The sequence below is a fragment of the Stegastes partitus genome, unplaced genomic scaffold, assembly GCF_000690725.1.
Source record: "Stegastes partitus isolate 25-593 unplaced genomic scaffold, Stegastes_partitus-1.0.2 Scaffold1600, whole genome shotgun sequence".
In the NCBI taxonomy this organism is placed as follows: domain Eukaryota; kingdom Metazoa; phylum Chordata; class Actinopteri; family Pomacentridae; genus Stegastes; species Stegastes partitus.
This window is the reverse complement of record NW_007579331.1, coordinates 96,431-119,987: the sequence shown is the minus strand read 5'-3', so window position 1 is coordinate 119,987 and position 23,557 is coordinate 96,431. Positions and strand designations below refer to the sequence as shown.

At 41.7% G+C, this 23,557-nt stretch overlaps 1 protein-coding gene across 1 annotated transcript in view; it reads left to right on the top strand.

Annotated features, from left to right (window-relative positions):
• Positions 1 to 23,557, top strand: part of LOC103371509 (collagen alpha-1(I) chain) — a 131,708-nt gene that overhangs the window by 11,905 nt on the left and 96,246 nt on the right. The window lies entirely within an intron of this gene.

Sequence of the window (23,557 nt, the reverse complement as noted above, 5' to 3'; positions counted from 1 at the left end):
ACCGCTGGAGGTTCATCAGCCCTGCAGGATTTGTTTCTGGGGACCACAGTCTCGCTTTTCTTTCTTTTTTTCATCGCCTGCGTGGCACCGTGCCACTTTAATCAAGACGGTTCCCGCAAACACAGACTTTAACAATCTTTTCTGTGCTTTGTGTTTAAGAATTTGTTCGTGCAGGTTTGTTGGCCACATGGCTGTTTGTGGGACACATTAGACTTTTATTTAGCTGATAATCGGTGCCACAGTCTGGGCTGTGCATTCATCAGAGTCTAAATAGTTGCAAAACTGATGCTCAGTGCAACAAAATACATGAAACTATTGTATTTGATTTGAGAAGTTAAGTGAAGCTGCCATGCCAGATCTTCAAAAATTAGTTAAATGAAACACTTAAAGGATTCAATTACAGACAAAACGACCTCATATGGGTATTTTTTGTGTTTTTTAGGGGTTATCTTGCATTAAAATATACGCATGTTACACGAACAGCAAGAACCATTCTGCATACCAGATTACATAGAAGACGTCAATAAATATTGTATATGTTTTCTTTATACTCGCCATATGAGGGTCAATCCAAGGTTGCGCCTAAAAAAAAAGAATCAAAAACTGTCCTTGATTTTAATTTTGCCAACTTTGAGGTAGTCACCTTGTGCACAGATACACCGCTCTCAGAGCTCCAGCCACATTTGGAAGTCCTGTTTTGTAATGAATTAAAAACAATCCATGATGCATGCTGGATCTCCTCCACTGTGTCAAAACTGTGACTGGAGTCTATCCCAGCTGACTCAGGGTGAAGGCAGGTTCACCTGGACAGGTCACCAGTCTATCACAGGGCCACACTTAGAGACAGACAACCAAGCACACTCACATTCACACCTATGGACAATTTAGAATCACCAATTAACCTCAACATGTTTTTGGACTGTGTGGGAGGAAGCCGGAGAACCCGGAGAGAACCCACGCTGCACGGGGAGAACATGGAGACTCCACACAGAAAGATTCTGGTGCCCCCACCGGAACGCGAACCAGCAACCTTCTTGCTGCGAGGCAACAGTGCTACCAACTGCGCCACCCTGCAGCCCAACCTTTGAACTTGATTTTCTTCTTGAAAAAAAAAAAAGGGCAGAAATCCCAAAGTGAGAAATCTGGCGAGTAAGGCAGGTAGAGGGTGTCGATTGTGATGGTGTGACCAAGAAAACTTGTGATTGGGCACCATTAGCACATGTTATAGTTCAGGTAATTTGTACAGGGATATTCTCCTTCATGCTTCATGACGTTACAGAAGAACTCAGCGCTGACAGTCCAACACATGGAGACAAATTCACATCAAACAAAACAAAAATGCCGATCTGATGCACCTTCTTCAGTCTTGGAAGCTGCAGGCTTTTCCACTGAAGTTGCTGTTTCTCGTTACCTGTGATCATCAATGGCATGAAAGTTGGGTGATTTTGACACCACATTTGCTCATTGCACAAGTTTTAGGTGAAATTGTAGATTTATACCTGCAAGCGGCCTGGACGGAACTTGCAGAGAGTTTTTCGGATGTGGCAGGAGCACTGGAAGCAGAGTATCGCTGCACAGGAAGACTTCTTTAAAGGAGGTGGATCGCAGATTTAAAACAGGCACAGGTTTTGCTTTTTACAGACTCCAAAGTTTCTATATGGTAACTATTATCCTTTTCATGTGAGGAAGTCGCATTCTTTGTCTCCTAAAGTGGCACCGTCATTAACTGCACGGTGCATGTAGACGCTGCAAGACGGCTGCACGAGCCGACAAAACAGCCTGTGAACAATGAACAATGCAGACAGTTGGGACCCACACAAGGCAGCCAATTGTGCTTCTCAGGCCTCTCGTTCTGCAGCGCATACCAAGAGACATGAGACTGTACATGTGCAGACTGACATGTTACAGATAAAGGCTCAGCCAGCTACATTCCTGCCACACTCTTTGCTCTTCATTTACATACATATTAACCCCTCTCACACATACAGACCGTGAACTGAACCAACATTTAAGAGCTGGAAAGGGTCGAAGTGATACGTGAGAGGTGCCATGAGGCTTGTTCTTGTCTGTGGAATCCCAATTCTCTGCAGGATACTGTGTCTTATATGAGCTAGAATGAGGAAAAATGATGCATCAAAGCCAACAAAGTTCATTTTTGACAATAAAATTCTTTGTTTTGTAGGAAATAAGAGTGTAAATGGTGCCTAAGGCTAAACATTCCTGCAAGCGTCAAACTCATGACAGGTTTAGAGTCAGATTCCTGCGTTTAAACTTGTATTTGAGAGTGAAGTGTGAAAGTTACCATTAAAGGAAGTGACAAGGTGAAATCCTCACAGTGTGTAATTTATATACTGTAGCTTAACCAGCTATTACCCCCTGAAATAAGGGGCTTCATCACAAAAATCCCATATAATCCAACAAAATTGTGGTAAAAACTGTCATTAGCTTTGATTTTGAAGACGGCTGGCTTTGTTTTGCAGGTATGTAATCAGCTTTTCCATATCATTGATGTGGCTGTCGTCTTTTGTTAGCGCCGATGAAGATCTCTATTTCTTGGATTTGCTCGAACGATGTGTTGGAGTGAAGTTTCAAAAATATAATATCCTGGGAATATGATTCAACAGGTCGTTTTGGATCTCGCGGATGGAATTTAGTCGTGTTTGTTGGCCTGTTTGGAATGAACCAGGTGGTTTACGTTGGATTTTCTTGCCATGCAGCTGTCAGTTGTTGGAGTGTTGAGTGATTAGCGACGGCCCATCCACCAGATATTTGAAAATTAGTAGAAATCTCATGCAGTTTTTTTTGGCTAAAATGAAACAAATACCTCCAACAGGCGCCGCGCTGTGCAAAATCGTCTGTCATGCATCATCATTAACATCCTGTCAATGTCTTTGTCTTTTTCCATGTTTTCATGGGAACCCTCCCAGTTATGTTAAGCGAGGATAACCTGGTTCTCGTGACCCGGCCGTGTTCTCATCCCCGCTGATTAGGTGAGAGTGACGTAATGGGCTGTGGTCTGTGCTGCCGACAGACTTGAAGAGAAAACCACCAGTATCTGTGTCGTACAGACACATGTTGTCATGCTGTCATTACCATGTTGCAGGCCTCAGATCTGTCGTACATGGACTTTCCATCAGGCTTAGCAGCAGGAGGTCAGTTTGAGGACATACAGTTCACGAGGACTCATTTTTCTGCATTTGTGTGAATGACAGTTTTGTTAGATGCTGCTCTGACTCTAGTCTATTGTTCTGGAAAACAGTGGATTCTACATGTAACTGTGTATGGTTGGTTTAATGCTCTGAGACTTGCATTAGCTCTTCTGAACTGGTACAAACTCTGTGCCAGTCTTTGTTTTGCTGGAGACCTGATGAGTTACCAGCTGAGCTGCACTTGACTCTGGAGGTCAGGATTCATTCCGGACTGTTTGTTAGACCTGGGCAAGTCTTGTAAAGTTTTTTTACAAGAGGTTTTTACAAGCACTTTGATGACTTTGTCAGTGTAACTATGGTGTTTTCTTACCCCTGAGCTGCACGATGAGGGAGACCCTAAACAGACAGGGCAGCCGTTATGATGATAGTAAGGACTTCAGAGGATCTTAGTAGACCAATATCTGGCTCTTCTCTTTTTTTGTTTTTGATATTTAATAAGTCATAATGAACCAAGAGCGTCCTGTTGAGATTTAAGCACAAGAAATTTAAGCTAATTCAGGACAGGACTTGTGTGCAGACCAGGGGTGGGCAATCCTGGTCCTCCAGGGCCACAATCCTGCATGTTTTAGATGTTTCCTTCTTCCAACACACCTGATTCAAATGATCAGCTCATCATCAAGCTCTGCAGAAGCCTGATAACGATCCTGATCATTTCAATAAGGTGTGTTGGAAGAGGGAAACATCTAAAACATGCAGGATTGTGGCCATCGAGGACCAGGATTGCCCGCCCCTGGTGTAGACGGTAGTCAGGCAATTACAGTCAAAACATCAGTGTAGGTCTGCATCTTCTTAGGTTTTTCATTGCATCAGTTGTCTTGTTGACTAATCAATCAACAAAATCCGTCTGAAAGAACCAGTTCTGCTGCTGCATTGTCAGTTTATTAACCAGTTGCATCAGCACCAGCTGTATTTGCCATATTCCCTTTTTTTATATGTATCTTAAAGTGAACATTTTTACGCTGTCTGTACTGAAACTTGTTGTATTCTAAAGGCTACACGATTCCCAGGGTTTAGTCTGAACTTGATAGAGTCACCTCCTCCTATCGTGCGCTCTGATTCTGTTTCAAAACTCTCAAAAGATGTGAAACTGCAACGGCTGCTCCTGAGATTAATTTAGTTTAGTGCATCGTAATCCTCTGATTATTCTTCTGTTTTCCTTTTGTGTTTTTGTCTGTTGTGTCAGGCTCGATTTTCAAATCTTTCTAGCTGGATAAAAAAAAAAAAAAGAGAGAGAGACTTTAATCTAGAGGTTTTAAAAATGAGTAGGTAGGTGGCAAGATGGTAGACAGATAAGTAATGCACGTAAATAGAAACATGTTCAACCTCAGACATCAGTCCATTTCTGGTGTTGCCCTTTCGACCTCTGCAGTTCTGCCTGTTGTAGGCTACTGTTTAAAATTCCAACTGATGCAGGTAAAAAGAAGTTATTAACCTAGTTAAGGTTGCACTGTTCTGTTTCACCTACCTGACAGCTCAGAGCACATAATATGGGAAGGATCACAAAGACTCCCTCTACCTGTGCAAGTACGAAGTCAACAAAAAGAAACTGAAGGGCAAAATGATTTTCCTCACAACCTGAGTCAAAAACGTAAAACATGCTGTCACTACACACCTGATGACACTTTCTAAAACAACCTGTAAAGACTAGAGCATAGAGTTTTAGTTTGGAGGCATCTGTATGCGTCTATGTGAAAAATGCATCAAGAACAAACCTATTAAACATGAGAATTCCAAGTTAAAGTGATATAAATGCTTGTAGGGCTGAACTTGTGTAATTGGCTGGTTTTGTATAAATGCTGAACTGTGATCCCCAACTTCTCAGGGTTTAATATAAATACAGTTGTGTCAGATTGTACTCGGATACAGTGTTGGTTTAGGATTCTTTATCGAGCTAATATGCAAACAGCGGGTGTAATGTTCACATTCTAATATCTGCTATCAGCCCTAAGCAAGAAATGCATCTGAATATTATGGGAATTCTTTAATATTGTGTCAATCCATGCAATAGTTGAGACATTTCACTCGAAGAAACCGCAAATGTGAAGCTCGGGGTGGTGTAAGGAAAAACCAGGGGATTACCAAAGTCGTTAGGATTCCTTCTCTGGGAATCATCAGTGTCAGAAATGCTGTGCCAATCCAACTAGCAGATGTTGCTGGATAAATGACCAGCTGGATGTATCTCATAGCAGCTCATCTGACAGTTGTTGGGTTTTCTCCGTCCTCAGAGCCATGCCCCTAAAAAAGACAAATGATAAAGTTCTACAACCATTGGGCTGAATGAAAAATTGGAAAGTATTTCCAAGTTTGAACATGGTTCCTAACTAACTGTTGGCGATGCAGGATTATCATCTGGCAGCAGCTTTAGGAGCATCTGACACAGAACAAGTCTATTTAACACAATGTTTAAGTTAAGTCTGGAGTGTTTGCCTCATGAAGACAGACATGTAGTCCTGTTTGTACAGAGGTGACAGCAGCAGCAGCAGCAGCAGCAGCAGCAGCAGCACTAGTCTGGATGCGAGCCAGCGCTGTGGTGCCGCTCCCAAACACTGATAGGCCTGGATCCTATTTAATTTGTCAGTCTGAGAGCACATTCGTGTTGGTGCTTGAGAAGAAAGCCCCCCGAACCGGGCTGCCTTCACAGAAACATGCTTACAGTGTAGCATGGAGTAGACACAGTATCAGTTATGTCATTTTGGAAACTCTAATCTGTTTTTCTAACACGGCTCCCGGCTGCAGGATCCGCAGGTAACGGCAACATTCGTGAAAATAAATCAACAAACACGAGGGTGCCGTAAATTAAAATTTAATTTCAATATGTTGAGAGAGTGCCGACGCTCATATTAATGTTTTCTGTGGAAATAGTGGCCTCTTTTCCTTGGATAAGGTTTTTTTTCCCCCTCCAATCCCCCGATAATCTCTTGGTAGGTGCTGGGATCTGGTGGTTTGTCCACCATCCAGCACACACCCTGTTCCGCTCTCCAGTTGTGTTTCTCCTCCAGTGTTCCAGCAGGCTCATTACCTGACTCAAAAACTCCCTCGGCCACCCAAAAAAAAAAACCCCTCTCTGCTTTTCTCATCTCATGTAAAATGCTAATTTACTGGCTGTTCTGCCCTCCACGCCCTCCTCGGCTTTATTTTTCTAACTGGTATGTAAGACACATGTACCAGAAAGCCGCGTGTTCGCAGGTTAACATTCCTCATCTGGTTCTTGGAAATCGCAAAAAAAAAAAAAAGGAGGTCAGACGTGGCGAAGAAGAAACAATAGCAGTAGAACAGCGTTAATGAGCGAATAATACCCTCATATTCCTACATTTCTATGGCTCTGAAGTTCAATCCTTAAAATAAATCTCACTAAATACCTGGCTTGACACGGCGAAAGAACACCTCATGCGTCTCGCAGGCCAGTCGATTACCTCAGGTGTTGTTTATGTGCTTGGTCAGAGTCCAGCTTCGAGGGACTGGCTGTCTGCGAAGTCAACTTCTCCAGATGTAGCTGGAGTTTTGTCTGCTAAGACCCTTTCACCCCTTCTTCATCTGTTCTGCAGCCCCCATAGGTGGAGTCCAGGGATGTAGACCGTCCCTGGAGCTGGATGTGCATTGTGCATCCGCTCGGTGAGAAATGAAACATCTCTCATGCAAAGCAGAGCTGTCAGGCCTCACATCTGTTCAAACAGGCGCCTTATTTGCTTTTGTTGAAGTCTCTAAATCTCTGTTCGCCGTGGCTTCTAGCGTGAGGCTCTAATAGTTTGAATAATGTCAGTTGTCGCGCGCGGTTAATGTGGTTCCATTTGTCTTGAGCTGCAGGTGATAACTTCCACGAGGGAGTCCGTCAATTCTGGTTTTATATTTCAGCTTCCGGTCACCACAAGTCAAAAGTCTCGCTCCTCATTGGTTCACAGAGACTACTGATTAATTTATGAGGATGTTTTTTGACCAGAAACTTGGTTTAATGTGAGGCAGACGCACGAATACCTGCGTTGTTGTTGCACATGAACCTATCGTGCCATTTGAGGCTTTCCATTGAATCTGTAACCTACTTTCTTTGTCCTTTAAGTGAAAATAACATTGACCTGAGCCTCTGTGACCTGGGGGTCATAATGCTTAGGGGTGCATGTGTCAAAAAGTAGAACAAATCTCTGATTAATGGCCTCGGTGCCCCACAGTCAGACTATCTCTGTCCTGCCCTCTGCCCCGATGTTATTCACCAAACACGAGAAGCTAATGTTACGCCGCCGGAGCGATCTCACTCGGCTGTTTAACGTCTCAAGTTCAGTGCCTGTCAGTACATGAAGGGAAGACGGGGGGAAAAAAACAGGCTAATTGTTCATGCAGCCGGCCTTAAGTAGATGCTTAAAGGTTATCTGTTTCTGTCAGGGGATGAGATCAGTGGAGGTCTGATGTTCGGTCTTGTGGCGTAAAACCCAAACGGCTAAATTGAAATGGATATTTGTCGGGGTCTGCACCGTGTCATCGGTGATACTCACTCCGGCAGGGAATGTGACCCGAGGGTGTGCTCGTCTCTCCATTGACTTCCTTTGGTGTCCTGAGATGGATTTCCAAACACACAGGTCTCGAAGTAGATCGGGGCAAGTGTTGACTGGTGGCTGTTGTATGTTTGCTTTCTTGGAAGTTGCTCTGAGGAAACTATGAAGGGATGCTGCTGGGTTGTTCCATCTCACATCATCAGGGTCCTTCCTCTGGACCATCTCTGATTTCCTTGAAACTTTTTTTTTTATCATAAACTATGAAAACGATGTCTGTCTGTTATGATTTATAGATGGAGAGTCATTTTGAAGCTCCTAAGCAATGTTCTACTTCCATTGTCATCCAATATTTTTATTTCTGTGGTGCAGCTTGTACTATAACTTACGAAAACTCAGCGTTCTTGTCATTTTTGTGATCAAGAATTTCATATTTAAAAGTATTCTCTATGTTTTGTTTTGTATAATGGTGACATGCTACTACGTATGGTTTTAGAAAATATCACTAGTTCACTTCTGCAGCATCATTTTTTTTTTGTTAACTTGTGTTCAAAGATGGGACTTCATATGACAGCTCCACTTTTTTCAGATTTTTACTTCGTCAGTAATCATTTTGTTTGATGTTCTTGTCCAATATTGCAGATTCTGGATTAATGACATGATGAAAAATAACAGTGGACATTTCAAGGTTGTACCTTTTAATAGTTAATAGATATTATTGTTCAAACAGCCTCAAATGTTAATGTGCAAAACAGAGGCTCGAGAGGACAATTTAAAAAATGCATATCTTTGGAAGTATTTGATAAATCCAAAATTTCATAAATATCTATAGTTTTGAAAGCTTCAGACTGTCCATAAACATAGCTGTTTTTCATCCAAGGTGCAAACTACATTTGGACTTTTGAGTTAAAAGAAAACAAAACTAAAAACTGCAAGGACTTTCTTGCCCTTGCAGGACGGTCCTGATCCTGTATCTTCCACCACTGAAGTAGTACACTGCTGGTTTCCTCAAAGCTAACTCCTTGCTCTCTGAGTTTCAAACTGAGATCCTTCCTCTGTCTTTATTTGTTTGCTTGGTTCAGTCCACAAAGACGCATTTTAACCAAACATGACTCCCCTCCTCTCCCCTAGGACAAATAAAAACACAGACAAGTTTATGACATTACATAAGAGAGATGCTGGACAACATAGTTTGGTTGGTAGGAGTTACATCACTATTCCCAAAGGAGCTATCACCGTCTGTATCAGCTTGATTTTTTCACTTACAAGTCATGCAGACAGCTCTGTAGAGTGGGGCTATTTACATCCTTCCAAAATAGAGTGTAATAGAAATGATCAGTAATTCAGTTGTTTTTTCGGTCCATTTTGCACAACCCTGGTAATTCATGTTTACCTGTAAAATCTGAGGACAATCTTCCCATCTTATAGTGTTCTAGGTTGTTTTATATGTATATAAAACAGCAGCAAACTGGAATTTAGTGAGTTTACGCAGACTACAAAACAACTCCATCCCACGCTGAGTTACTGCGATTTATCTCTTAGATTTCTAATTTCACCACACTGCATTGTAGGTCAAAGAAATTTCATTTGTGTTGCTTTCAACCTCACATAAAGTCACATGTGTGCAGCAGTGCTTTGGCAAAGTCGAGTCTATACAGGAAGATGTATTGTTTCTTGAAACAGGGACTCTCCCCCTCCTCTAACTTAGGCCACTACAATGTTTAATTTACTCTGCCGATGACTGGCTCCAGTGTTCTTAAGGCCCCCTTTGAAGGGATTACAAGTGCAGTTAAGCGAGAGAAAAACAGCACAGGAAGTTTTTATGTCTCTCTGAACCCTGCAGGACTGAGTGATTAGATAATCACTCTGAATACACAGAGAGAGAGAAGGAGTCCGTCCGATCGGGGGCAAAGGTGCTGTAAGATTTATTTAGCCTTGAAAACGAACTTACTGTAGAAATAGAATCATATGATCAGGTGGGGAAAACTGGAGTAAAAGCAAACCTGATCAAAATTTACAGCTTCCAGAAGTTCCAATGATAAAGCATGTATGATGGTGTACATGCTGTATGTCTTTTACCTGCTATTGCTACGACTCTGGTTTGAATCTGGATCCCTTTTGGTTCCTGTAGCTGTATCTTTTTAACATCATTGCTCCTAAAACAAACCCCCGGAGGCGCCGTAATTCCCCCCGTCCAGAGCGCACATATTTCCTGCTTTTCCACATGAGGAAGTGTTGTAGGTGTTCTTGTCCAGAGCCTGTATCTGCTGAGCCTTGTTACCTGCAGACTAACAGCACGGCTGTTAGATCCATTCAGTCCACTTAACTCCCTCTGTGCCCTCCGCTGGGCCATAAGCTCACTTAACAAGCCTGTCTTCACACAAACACAGATCTTACATAAGCCCACTATACGCACTGTAAGGGACAACTCCTGAAACAATATCCCAACATCGGATCTCTGACTCTCTGATAGCCAGGCCTCATAAAGTCAGCAGGCTGACTGTACTAACACGAGGTATTTCCATTACTCTCTTAGAATCAGGAGACCTTCAAGGAAGTCTGGGGATGTTCAGGGAACCCTGATTGCTTGAGGGGTTTGTAGGAACCTTTAACGGCTCAGTTTAGAGAAGTTGTTGCTTAAGGGAACCTCGAGTAAATCAAAAGGAGTGTCTGGAGGATTTTTACAGAGCTAGGTGTAGGGCTAACTCACACTTTACACCTGCATTTATACTTAGATTTATTTATTTTATTTTGAAGACTTAGCCTTTCTTGAAGTTATGCACATTGCAATACTTCAACATGTATATATTATAATGCTGCAAATTGGGATTCTACCGATATCATAGGCTTGGGCAATGAAATAACGGTGATATGTACCAGTGATAGACATTCAAGCAACAGGAGAAAGAAAATTATTGGATTGAATGTTCGATAGTTTTACTTAAATGCATGCCTTGATGAAAGCACATAACAAAAAAGCAAAGTTTGGTTGCATCATCCTGTTGTGGCAACTCACTTATGGCCTTATTGGCTTTGATGTTATTGTCCAACATTCACAAAACCTTTTCCTGTTGCACATTGTGATGCAAATTTTGAACAAATTTCTTAACCGGTAATCAACAGCCTTATTAGCCACTAAGTGAATAATCACTAACATAAAATTAACTCCGTGGACATCGTTCAATATTCTGATACAGCCACTTTGAATGCAGTCACGTGACATAAGCTGCTCTAAAGTCGTAGATTATCAGCCACAAGGACACAGTGATGAAGTCTTTACGCACTTCAGCTCACCTACAAAGCGGGTGTGCTAGCCAATGGGCTTTAAGCATCACAGAAGACTCGTGGTGGCCCTTAACTAGCTAAACTCCCACAATGTTCTCTTCTTTTCTACATTGAAATGTCGACAATCAGAGTGACCGCTTCCTCTGATTGCTGCAATGCTAAACAGTTAGAAGCTCCGCCTGGTGGTGCAATCAGGTACTACAGTTAGTATACAGTACATTTCTGCTGTGCATGTCCTTCATTTGCTGCCACCAACAAATTTTTGTGCAAATGATTTGCAATACGACTGACAAGTTCCCTATAATCTAAAAAATAAAAAGTTGCCATTTTATTTTGAAATATCCACAATATTGTCGAGCATCTCTACTATGTTTGGGGTAGAAAAATATTTCACTATTATAGGAATAAAGATGTCAAAATGTAAACCACAAGCCTAAAGATCGGCTCCATTTGTGTAACCATTTTTAACTTAACACGTTCCTCCACAGTGCCAATGATGAGGAACGTCAAAAGGTTCTTCCAGGTTCTTCTATGTTAAAGAGTGTAAGGTGCTGCATCTGTGAGCATTTCCCAACCTGCAGCTCGGTTACAGCTCAGCGTGGCGGTACGTAGGTGTCCTCATCACTTGGAGCTTTGCCGATGACTGACTGATTGAGATGTTTAGGAACACGGACTTTCTTGTGTTTCCTGTGTTCGCTCCAACTTTCCATCTCTCGTTTCCTACTTATCAGACCCGGTGATTCTCCACCAGAGCAGGTGAAGGTCTTTAATCTTTCTGTTCTGTTCGGCCTCCAACCTCAGCAGAGGCCAGTAATTGCAGCAGCGCAGTAATTGAGCTATCTGTTGGTCCGTCGCAGCCTATTAGAGTAATGCGATCCCAGCACAGGACAGCGTGGCAGCCGGCTCCACTTCCCCTGATTACTGCTGCTGGAAGTCGGCCAGACCAGGCGGAGAGGGTTTGATTTAAGGGAGGATGTCTTATCATGTCCCTGTGATTATCGCCACGGTAACCAGTCAGCAATATCCAATGGTTCTCCAGCTAGAAAACACAACTTTAAAACAACCTACAGAAATTATTGTTGTCATTTTTGATGAGCAAGACATGATTTCTTTTTATTTTGCCACAGGGGCAGGTGATCGAACTCGAAGTTGACGGATATATTTGCTCTTGTGCACATCCAGGACAGTCATTTCTTTAGTCATGTCTGTTCCTGGTGGGTTTCTGCTTTGGTTTCCATCACCTCCTTAGAAAAAGAAAAAGAAAAAATATCTGGATCAGCTTCCTTGATGAGCCAGTCGCTAACGTAGTCTGTCTGCTGTTTTAATTCCTGGCACTTTACTTACAATACCAGCGCGACACAGATTACATGTGTCATTTTCAGTGTTGTTGGTTAATAGATTTTGGACGGCAATCAGTTTAAGAATCTCTGACATCTTTTTTAAAACTGACCGTGATAAGACAAGGAGACAGTCCAGTTAGTTTCAGTATAAATGATATGAGAAAACCAGCAAACCTGTGCTTTTGTGAACCGTACGAAGTTCAGAACCTCTACGATCCTTTAGTCTCACAGACATCCAGAACCACGTTCCCCCGGCTGCTCTACATGGCGTGTAACATGACTTGATGCACATGTTTTACTTCTCCATCGACCTCCGTGTCCCTCGGCGTTTGCCACAGAGCACTGAGTGTGAAAGGTAAACAGTAAAAACGTGCCTGTCTGGGTTTGAGAAGGAAACGCTGATCAGTTCACAGAGTCAATGTGCTGTAGAGAAAGACTGAACCTGTGGCCCGAGGTCAGGGAACATTCAATGTTTGTATCCGGTATTGGTGACCCTCAGTGATCCCTCATGACAGAAACGGCTGCTTCACCTCCGTAGCTGCTGCTGATCCCATTGAAGATCCCTGCTGTGAAAATATCAGTGAACAGGTGATGAATGAGGCTCTGAGTGGCAATATTTTCAGGTTAATGCACAACATGGATTCTGTTGCTTCAATACTGTAAATTAATAATAAAATGCTGCTACATTTTAGCTGTTAGGACGCTAATACTGTCCATACTGTTCATTTTGCTTGTCCTGTAACATACTGGATATAATGCTCTACTGCTTCTTGCATAGATGCTAAACTGTTGTCTTAGTACTGTGCAGTGACAATAATCTAATTAATTTGAACAAAAAACATTTATATTATAATTTCTTGCAAGACAAAATGGTCTAAGTGAGATATTCCACTCGCGCTGTGTGTTAATTGTGATTTTGCTTATGACTCGTCCATTGCTTACGTATGGTGTAGTTTTTCAACAATAAGTTCTAATGACATGGCTGCATCCTTTTCCATCTTTTATCAGCAATCAAATCAGTTACCATAGTCATCATCAGACAGACTTTTCTTACTATGCTGTATTTACATCAAGCTGCTGGAGTATGTGACTTTCCCTTAGTGAGGGATCAATAAAGTTTATTATATCTTCCACTATGGTAGCTATGTCTCATGTAAATTCTGTTTTTACTGTTTAAACGAAATATAAAATAAACATGTCCGAGATCTCAATCAGAAATAATTAATAGTAGTCCACGTGTGCTTTTTTAAGTTTAGGTTTCAAAGTTCAACACAGTAACGGTGGCAGAGCTGACCTGCTGTTGGGATTAAACTGCCAACCTTACGATTGGTAGACCGCTGCCTTGACGAGTTATCAACTGAAATATTCATCAGTTGCCCTACTCTGCTAATTATACAATCAAAACACATGAAACCATCTACACAAACAGAGCTGTACACTGTTTAGGCATAGCATTAAAACCACCTGCTTAATATTGTGTAGGTCCTACTTGTGCTACCAAAGCAGCTTGGTGGGGCCTCCATTGATCAGGTTGGTTCTGATGCATCCCTCAAATGTCTTATTGGGTTAAAATCTGGTGAATTTGGAGTCTGGGTCAACACTTTGGTCTCTTCGTCGTTTTCCTTGAGCCTTTTGCAAAACTTCTTTACATGGGCAAGGAAATCTTCAAATCTTCCAGCACACTTGGTCTGCTCGTAAACTGCAAGTATTCTCTATACGCTTAATTTCCTGTAATTTCAGCTGAATGTAGCAAGTCGAGGCTGGTTCATGAACACAGGCACAACATTAAATGCACAATATGAAGAACACTGATGTTTGCAGTGGGCGCTGGCATTCATCAGGGCTGTGTTGGCAGCACAAACGGACCTGCACAGTATCAGGCAGCTGGTTTCAATCTCGTGACTGATCGTGTGTTTGGTAAATGGCCAGGTAGTGTCAGACCAAACATTCCACTTTCAGTTAATAAAACAAACACATGCACCAATAATTGACCTAAAACTGAAATGTCATGTGTCACTTTGCCGGTTTTGACCTGTTTTCAGCGTCTTTCAGTGAGTTGGCTGCTTTCCCCTGCCGTCAGACTGACCTGTAGCTGCAGTGGACAGCCTCAGAGTTGGGCACCAGCCAAGCCCGCTAATTGCCGCAACTCTGGAGAATTACAAAAATAGAGGAAGTGTCGACGGGCTTTATTCTGGCTGCGCGCCATTCTTTGTTGTTGGCTCACGGTGGACCAGGGCTTTGGTACCTACAGTAACAGCCTGTCGTAAAGTTTGTAAGCTTCTTACAGGCTCCACTGATGTCTGAGCCAAAAAATTAGTACGATCAAGTGAGGTGTGTCCACGCCTTGGAATTATAAATGTGGACTCTGGTGGAGTGTACGGCTTCTCGTTTTTTTTTTTCTGGCCTCTCTCTGCTCCACAAGTCACATCCGCGGACAATCTTGTTCCAAGAAGCTGGTGTTCATGTTCACGCCGAGGCATCATCCCTCTGGAATGAGAATATTTGAATGTTTGAGGTTTTTCACTCTGGAAAACAAGGACCACGTTCAAAGTTGGAGTTTTTTTCCAGTTATGTAAAACATTTCTGGTTTGAAATTGCTCCATCTGTCAAACTTTTCAGAACTATCTGCACTTGGTGGCACTTGCTGACGTGTAGAAATCCTGTTGAATGATTGAATTAATGTCGCTTTATAGAGCAATGCAGTATTCATGAGACTTGCTGTGACTCAGAAAACACAAAACTATTTCCAAAAAGATCACAGATGATTCACATTTGATCATCCTGTCAGAGCTTTCATTAGATCATAAACTCTCTGTTGTGTTTGAAGTCCAAGCATGTACGCTTCTGGATGAGCATCAGTGAGGAAACCCGAAACTGACTTTTGTTCATTGTTACACATGCATTGTCAGGGCTCATTGAATTATATCAGTGTTCTCGCGTAAATTAAAGTGTTTCTGGAAAATAATTGCTGTAGTAGCTATTGAAGTAGAGTAAATACAGAATTAGTGGCGTGTTTTTACTATTCGTCTGTGTGTCTCTCTGGAGGCTTTCGTAAGCTGTTGTGTGACAATGGTGGATCATCATGAAGGCCTTCATTTATGACACAGATTTTCACTTTCCCTCATCAGAAAGCAACTCAGGAGATTTATGGGGAGGATCAGAACATGGCATGCCAACAAAAAACGAAGATCGCACGCAGCTGTTGTCTTTGTTTGTAATTTTTAGAACTTCTTTTTTTTTCTTTGCTGCACTGTATACAGTTTATTCTTACCTTCTGATGTTGGTCTTTGGCGTACCCCTGCAACATGTGCTGATTTTACAGTCTTATTTACAGTAAATGATTGCTTGTTCTCGGGAACATTACTGTTTATTCTTCTTAAATGGAGTCCAGTATATACAGATGGGTGACTGATCAAAGGAAAAACCAAAATAAAGTGTCTTAGTAAGGTGTTGGACCACCACATTATGCCAGAATGCACTTCGACGCTGATTCTTAAAGTCTCTGAAACTCTACTGGAGGGATCGAACACCCTTCTTCTAAAACATGTTCTTTCATTTTGTGTTTTAAAGCAGGTGTTCAGTTGGGTTGAGATCTGGTGACTGTGAAGGCTACAACATAGGATTCACATATTTTTTTTTATTCTTCTCAGGGATGTTAATGTTTAATCTTTAATCAGTTAATTGCACTTACAATTTAGTTAATTTAAAAATACATTCGAAGATGGTGGCCATGCATGTCAAAAATGTTATGGTAGCTGTAGTACCTGGTTGTGCCACCAGGTGGAGCCTCTTACTGTTCACAGGTGTAGCAACCCATGGAGGTGGTCACTCGAACGACCTGTAGTTCTGTGTTGGCAAGCAGAGAGCATTGTGGGAGATTAGCTAGTAAAGTGCAACCAAGACAAAGAGTCTTGTGACGCTTAATGACTACTGGCCTGAACTTTTGTGCAGTTTTTTAGCTAAAATATGCTCAAACAGCAACACTATGAGATGGTTCTTACTTGACTGTACCATATGAGCCACCCATGTCATGTGACTTTGGTCAAAATGGATTTTTTAGGACATGTAATATATCTACTAAGCGATTTTCAGTTATTCTTAAGACTTGCTGACCGTCGGTTGAGGAAATTGTTAAAATTTTGCTTGTCTCATAGTTGCCAAACTATTCAATGACCCTTTGCGTCCTGTGTATGATAGCATTGTTAAACTGGAAGAAGAGACCACTCCCATCAGAATACAAATATTTCATCACAGGATTTAGGTGATCACTTGGAACCACTTTGTATTGATCTGCAGTGATACTTCCCTCTAAGAGTTTCCACCTTCGCAACGTATATTTTGTTATCTCTCCAAGGTCACACAAGTCCACATGCAGCACTAAATTTGCGTCCTCATCGTCTATCCATGTGGTGACTACATTACGAGGGCAGTTGTGTGTGCAACTGGTAGCAGTGAACATGTGTTGAGCATGTAGATGGCGGCCTGTTGTACATATGTGGAAAGCAGCCCTCCAAGCAGACCAGAAACTATTATAATAGCAACAACTATGCATCCATGGTCTTGGCAGGTTTCCATGAACGTATACCCAAGGTAGTAGAATCAAGGCTTAAGGTGCCAAGTGGACCCAAATCATGGCCCTCAACGTACCAGTACCTTACTATAGTGGTCAAACTTTAAGAATGTCCTTTATTTTATTTATGTCTGCAGATACATCATCAGGACTTTGATTGATGGTACACCAAAAAATATTTCAAAAACAGCCTTTCCTGCTGTAGCGTCAGTGGTTTACCCCATTATGCCATGACATTGCCCTGATCTGGAACGTCCAACTCTGTGTGCTGCTCTTGTTGTTCCAGTTCAAGTCGAGGCCTGAAGCTCGGCTCATAATGAGCTACTATGTACGAGGTACCGGCCGAGCACTTTTTGGAAGGCAGGAGTGTTTATAGCTGCTCTGAATGGCCATGCTTGATGGTGGGTGAGAAGCCTGGTTTCATAGAGGGGGTGTTGTTCAACCACCTGACAAACTCTACAGTTGTCCTTTTATAGATCCATGACATATGGTTTTACCCACTGTGTCTTTACACCTGCTCGTGTGAAGCTTCACCTGGAGGACTTAAAGCACGGGAAGGCGAGTCCTTGGACTTTGGAGATGTTCATCATCTGTGTATTGGATTAGCAGTGTTCTTACCCAGTGCATAAAGGTCACTGATCCCACAACCCCTAAGGGGTATGAGAAAAGCAAAATATTACACTCTTGAAGTTGAAGGAGGTGCATTTACCTGATTTGACCTCTGGATTCGACAATTCTTTTATCAGTTTGTGCAACAAGTAAAGAAAATGTGATATTTAAAGTTCAAAGAACACATGACTTGTGACTTGTTCTTATCAGAATGGCAAAGTTTGGTGTCCTCACGATTACCAGTTTAGCTCCACTCAATCTGAGGTAAAGCGGAGGTTTAACTGGACCAATTAACTGAAAAAAGACCTTCTGTTAAGTACAGGGCCTTCAGTTTGTTTGTATTTTGTTACCAATATAAACTGAGTGCTGAGCAGCTGGAATAAACAACGTGAAAGCAGTTTGGTCACTTCTATTTATAAGTTGAAAAACGTTTTTTATTGGCATATACAAGCTCATGTCTTACTCTGAACGCAGCTGAACAGGACAAAATGGCAAAGTTACCCAAAGCCTGAGCCAGCCCCTAAAAGTCCTCAGTGTTCACACATTTGCAGGACTCAAACATCTGTTTTACTTTTGCAGGAAACAGAACAGACATGATTGGCAGCCTCCCTCCCTCCTTCCTCCCCTCCTCCTCCCCCCCATCGTAATGGCTTGATCCTTTGATTACAGTGTTGGGGAAAAAGGGGAAAAAAAAGCGCATGAGTGTGTTCCTGGGTTTTCCTTCAGGGCACCGGGTTGGCACATGAAATGTTCTTTCATGAAAGCTCCCACACAAGTGGGGCTTAATAAAGACCATGGCAGCGTTAGATCAGTAAGTGTGTGAGAACATTCTCCAGTTCCTGCAGGCGATAAATTAAATTACTGCTCATTGAGATATTGTAGCATCAGCAAACCCTCGCGCTCGTCGGCGTGACATGGGAGGTTGTGGATTGTGTGATTGATGCTAATGTTGTTGTTGTTGTTGTTATGTTTCACTGCAGTTTGTAAATCGTTCGAAGCTTATGTCACTGTGGGTCAAAACAAAGCCATATAAATGAGATTTTACTATTCACGGAGCAGAATGTACATTTTGTGCAAATCTAGACTTACATTCCTAAAAAAGTGATGAATGAAATCAGGCAGAATATCAGTACAATGGTCACGGCTTTTTGGTTATTTATAAAATAATCAGAATCTAAATGTTATTATATGGATATTTCAGCCTTTAGGCGTTGTTTCCACATGGCAGGTTTTCCTGTTTGTAATTATTAGAGTCTGAGCGGGACATGATTTTGGGAGCTGATACCAATTTCAGTGACTAACAAAACTCCAGTATCGATGTACCGCAGATGTTCATTCTACTTGTGTGAGTTCTAATCAAAAGAGGAAATGATGGGGTCATTGTTTATTAACTTACCAAGATTTAAATTTCACAGATTTGTCAGCAGCTTAGCATAGAGACACCACATGACTCGGCACCACCGTCTGCTACATGTGCTGCAGACAGTGCTGATCATGTTGTAAGTGGTGGAATCTGAGCTGCTCTGCTGGACAAACCTTCTGATTACACCATGACTGAATTACCCCAAGCATCTGTTTTATTATGTTAAAAGTTTACATATTTGCACATATTGAACAAGACACAGCATATGCCAATAGAGATATCGCTCTGATCGGCCAGTATCAGATGGTAAATCTGCCAACAGATATATTGGCAATGTTGTACTAATTCTATCCTTTATTGCATTAGTTGAAGAACTGATTGGCTGAATAAAAATAATTTTAAAAACAAGGTTACTCAGTAAATTGAATATCTTTTGCTTCCTAACTGTTGAATTTGCTTGTTTAGTCTGTTCAAGGTAAAACATTGTGTTCCGGGACATGCAATGGACACTTTTTAATCACAATTTTAATAACAAAAATAAAGAGGTTGTTTTAAGTAGTGTTGTTTTTTTGAGTAGTTAATGTCCACATAAAGACATTCGCAGATGCTAAAGCAGGTTGTGGAAATAAAAAAATCCCAGAAACATACAGAAACCAAAACTAAAAACTAACCCAGTGTCCAAAAACAGGTAACAAAAGCATGGTGTAAAACTGAAGCAAGAAATAAAGAAACACAAAAGGTTTAAAAAGTTAAATGCACAAACCGCAGGCGGATGAAGGTGAGCAGGAGGATAAACAAGAGAGCAGCAAGGAACACATGAGGTGAATAAATAATGGAGGAAAAAAACAGGTAAATTTAACAAGGATGGAAATGGAGACAAAGGCCAGAAATGTAAAAAACAAGCAACACAAGTGAAAGGGCGGCTTCAAAATGAAACAGGAATTAACGGAAAAGAGAAACCTGCACATAGACAAACAGAAGGAATGAATCAAACAAAAGAAAACCAAAAACCAAGACACAACCGCTACATGCAGCTCCGTAATCATTTCTATCATCTTCCACAGTGCCACATTTTGTACTTTAGGGTCAAACATTGGAATATTTGTGGCGTTTTTTTTTTTTTTTTTCATGCAACATGACAGTTCGGTGATAAATCCTTATGGAGGTTGCTCACTGGAACATTACATAAACTCTTGTCACGTCTGTCACACAGATGAATCATGGCGTCGGTTCAGACTGCTGAAGTCACGCTTGAGTTACCTGATCGGTATCAGCCGCTCCGCTCACCGGCTGAACGGTGACGTCCAGCTGTGAAGCTATTAGAAGTTCACACCTCTTATCTGCTGCCAGCGATATCTGCTGCTGCATCCTGTGCAGCCACTGTGTGTATTTAACGCAAGATTAATAATATATACGTGCAAGAGCAGACTTGAAGTGTGTGCTGTCATTTAGGAAATCTTAGGAAAAATCTAAATACAGAAGATTGACACCAGAAGGTTAAAGGGGGGTTTTGCAAGCATCGAAGTCTGCAGTTAAGAGGAAAACGTAGCGATCGAATGTGGAACCTGTCAAAGGAGGGAGAATCTGAACACCAAGAAAACACCTTATGTTAAACTAATGTTCAGTTTGTCTTGTTCGTCAGGTTATATTGCAGAAATAGTCTTTGATTTTCTAAAAAAAAAAAGCATCTTTTATTAGATCTTCCTTGACTGGACTAAGTCATCAGGGTTCTTTTCTAAACTTGAGAGCCACAGAAGACATTTCCAGGTTTAGTGGTTCCCCTCATGATCAGTTCATTAAGCTTCGTTTGTAATTTTGGTAGAGTGGCCCCCTGAAAAGTCCCTCTGTAGTTCATGATTTAGCCCCTAAAATCACATTTCTGTCTATCAAGGTTACATATTTAAAGTTTTTTCCCCATTAAAATAATCCATTCTTGTCTTACATGTGCTTGGATGCAACTCCACAAAATCTCTTCCTTTTCAAATGTGCAGATCTATGAACTCCCCACCTCGTTTTCCACCTAATCCTTCCCATGTGTTGCAGCCTGAGCACACCAGCTCACCTGTGACTCAAATGCTCAAATACTATAAAACTATTTTGCAAAATATAATGGTAAGTTGGGCTGCAGGGTGGAGCAGTTGGTAGCACTGTTGCCTCACAGCAAGAAGGTTGCCGGTTCATGTTGCACTGGAATCTTTCTGTGTGGAGTTTGCATGTTCTCCCCGTGCAGTGTGGGTTCTCTCCGGGTTCTCCAGCTTCCTCCCACACAGTCCAAAAACATGTTGAGGTTAATTGGTGATTCTAAATTGTCCGTAGGTGTGAATGTGAGTGTGATTGGTTGTCTGTCTCTAAGTGTAGCCCTGTGATAGACTGGTTACCTGTCCAGGGTGTCCTCTGCCTTCACCCTAAGTCAGCTGGGATAGACTCCAGTCCCCCATGACCCTAGTGAGGATTGAGCGGTGTATAGATAATGGATGGATAATGGCAAGTTTGATATTGGGGTAATTCTGCCACACACAGAAAGTCTGATCCTATAAGTGAACAGAATATGGTCTTTTTAAGTTTCTTAGATTTGAAACCTGATTAGTCCGAATCTGTGTTTTTGAGACTTTGAGGTAGAAACGCTCAGCCCTGGTGTTGACGTCTTATCTTTGCGCTAAAACACAATGTGGACTTGTTAATAAGGTAAAGGTTACTGGTGGAGCTGTTTAACACATGCATCTGCATCTATAATTAGTATATTTGACCCTTAAAATCCCATTCCCCGAATTATTAAGCAAAATTCATCGACCTTATTGCTGTATGTGTACATAAACCACACTTGGCTGAAAGTTAAAAGTGCAAAGCCAACTTCTCAGATTCTTTTTTCCTATCGTTTCGTGTCCACATATCTTTCCAGTAAAGTTGCTTTGTTGGAGGTTTTAGTGTGTCACCAGATCAATAGTTCAATTCTGCCGGGCAGCAGAGTGTGACTGCACGCCTTTCTCTAAACCAGTGATATTTCTGGTTCTGCTGTCGGGATGAGTGTACAAATGGGTCTCTAAAGGGGCTGACAGGCGTGGATTCATTTATAAAAATGCTTGAGAGGAGTTGGGTTTAAGCCGCTTGAGCGATCCTATATCTTTGGAAACGGCCCCGAGGCAGTCTGAAACATGTTCGTACTGTAGTGCTTAAATCCCAGAGGTTTATATACAAGTGCTGCCATTGTAATCTTTGGACACCCCGCTGCTCACGTTGATCACAAATGGATTTTCTTTTTCATTCATTCACCCACTCTAATTAGTCTTGGGACCCACCTCTGACGTAATGACGTTGGCATCTGGGTTTGCAGTGATCTCAGTCAGCTCCCAGGTTAGAGTGTGAGCAACAATAGCAGTCTTCTTTCTTTTTTTTTTTTTAAAACGGTGACTCACTTTCTCCAAATATGATGAAGAGCTGTGTTCATAATCCTCATAAGGGAGTTGTTCAAGCGCAGGCCAATCAAAGAAGCCACCTGTGGGGGGGAAAAACATGACGAATGGCACTTTACCTGCTCACATGGGGCAAAAACAAAAGACTCTACTATAACTTAAATGTAATGGCAGGAAATAAGCTGGTGGGTGGGTGGGTGAGGAGGGGGTGAAACAACGTTTGGCACTGAAGGGCACCAAAAAAACAGAAAAAAACAGGTTGGAATGTGCAGCAGCTTTAAAAGGCAAAGCACCGTGAGTGGTTTTCCGCTTCTTAGTAAAGCCATTAGCGAGGTTTTAAGCACCGACATTTGATTTTTGTTGCCGCTTGGGTCTCCTAATCTTGGAACACTGTTATGCTACATGACCTAAAGTATGTGGACACCTGACTATAAAACGCCTTTTGGTTCCACTTCATCCTAAAGATGTTGAGGTCGGAGTTCTGTGCAGGTCAGGTTCTACGACATCAAACTGAACAGAACATTTAGTTTTAGGCCTAGATTTGGGAATTTAAAGAGACAAATGCATGTCAGTGTTATAAAATCTGACAGTTAAGGTAGTTTGGCTCGTTAATGAGCAGCTAGAGCTGCAGCAGTGGCTGTGGAGGCAGCTGAGATACTTGGGCTCTTTCTTGGGGCACCAATTGGAACAATTTACAGTTCTTAATCGTCTGAATCACAATTTGAAACACTGCAACTGGCAAATTGCAAAGGAATACAAGGGTTGGCAACTTAATAATGTTCTGTGTAGAGCAGATTGAAACTTCCACTGGTTGGTCATGCTTTCCCACTATGTGGTTTGGGCATAAATGCTGTGGCCCAGTTTTGTTGTTCAATAGCTGCATCTTGTACATTTTGCAGCGACTTTGACTCTAGTTTTAAACTGTTGTGTCGCTGCTTTTACAAACTTATGCCTCCTTCTTGTATGGCAGCCGTGCTTTTGATAGTATCTCATTTGGTAATGCTCCATGACATGTTTGAAGATATTTCACCATGAATATTGATTTGACTCAATATAAAATATACCACAGATGAAATCACGATCGCAAAATATGTAGAAAAAAAAAATCACATTTCGGTATTTTCACCAAATCGTTCAGCGTTCTGAACACACAGACATGTTTGTGTTGGTGGGTATTTGCAGCATGTTAACATCCATTTTTAACACCAGTATTTTAAAATATTACAGCTTTTTAAAATCTTGCTGGCTGGCTATGTGTTTAGCAGAGTTACTGTCTGTGGCTAATGACAA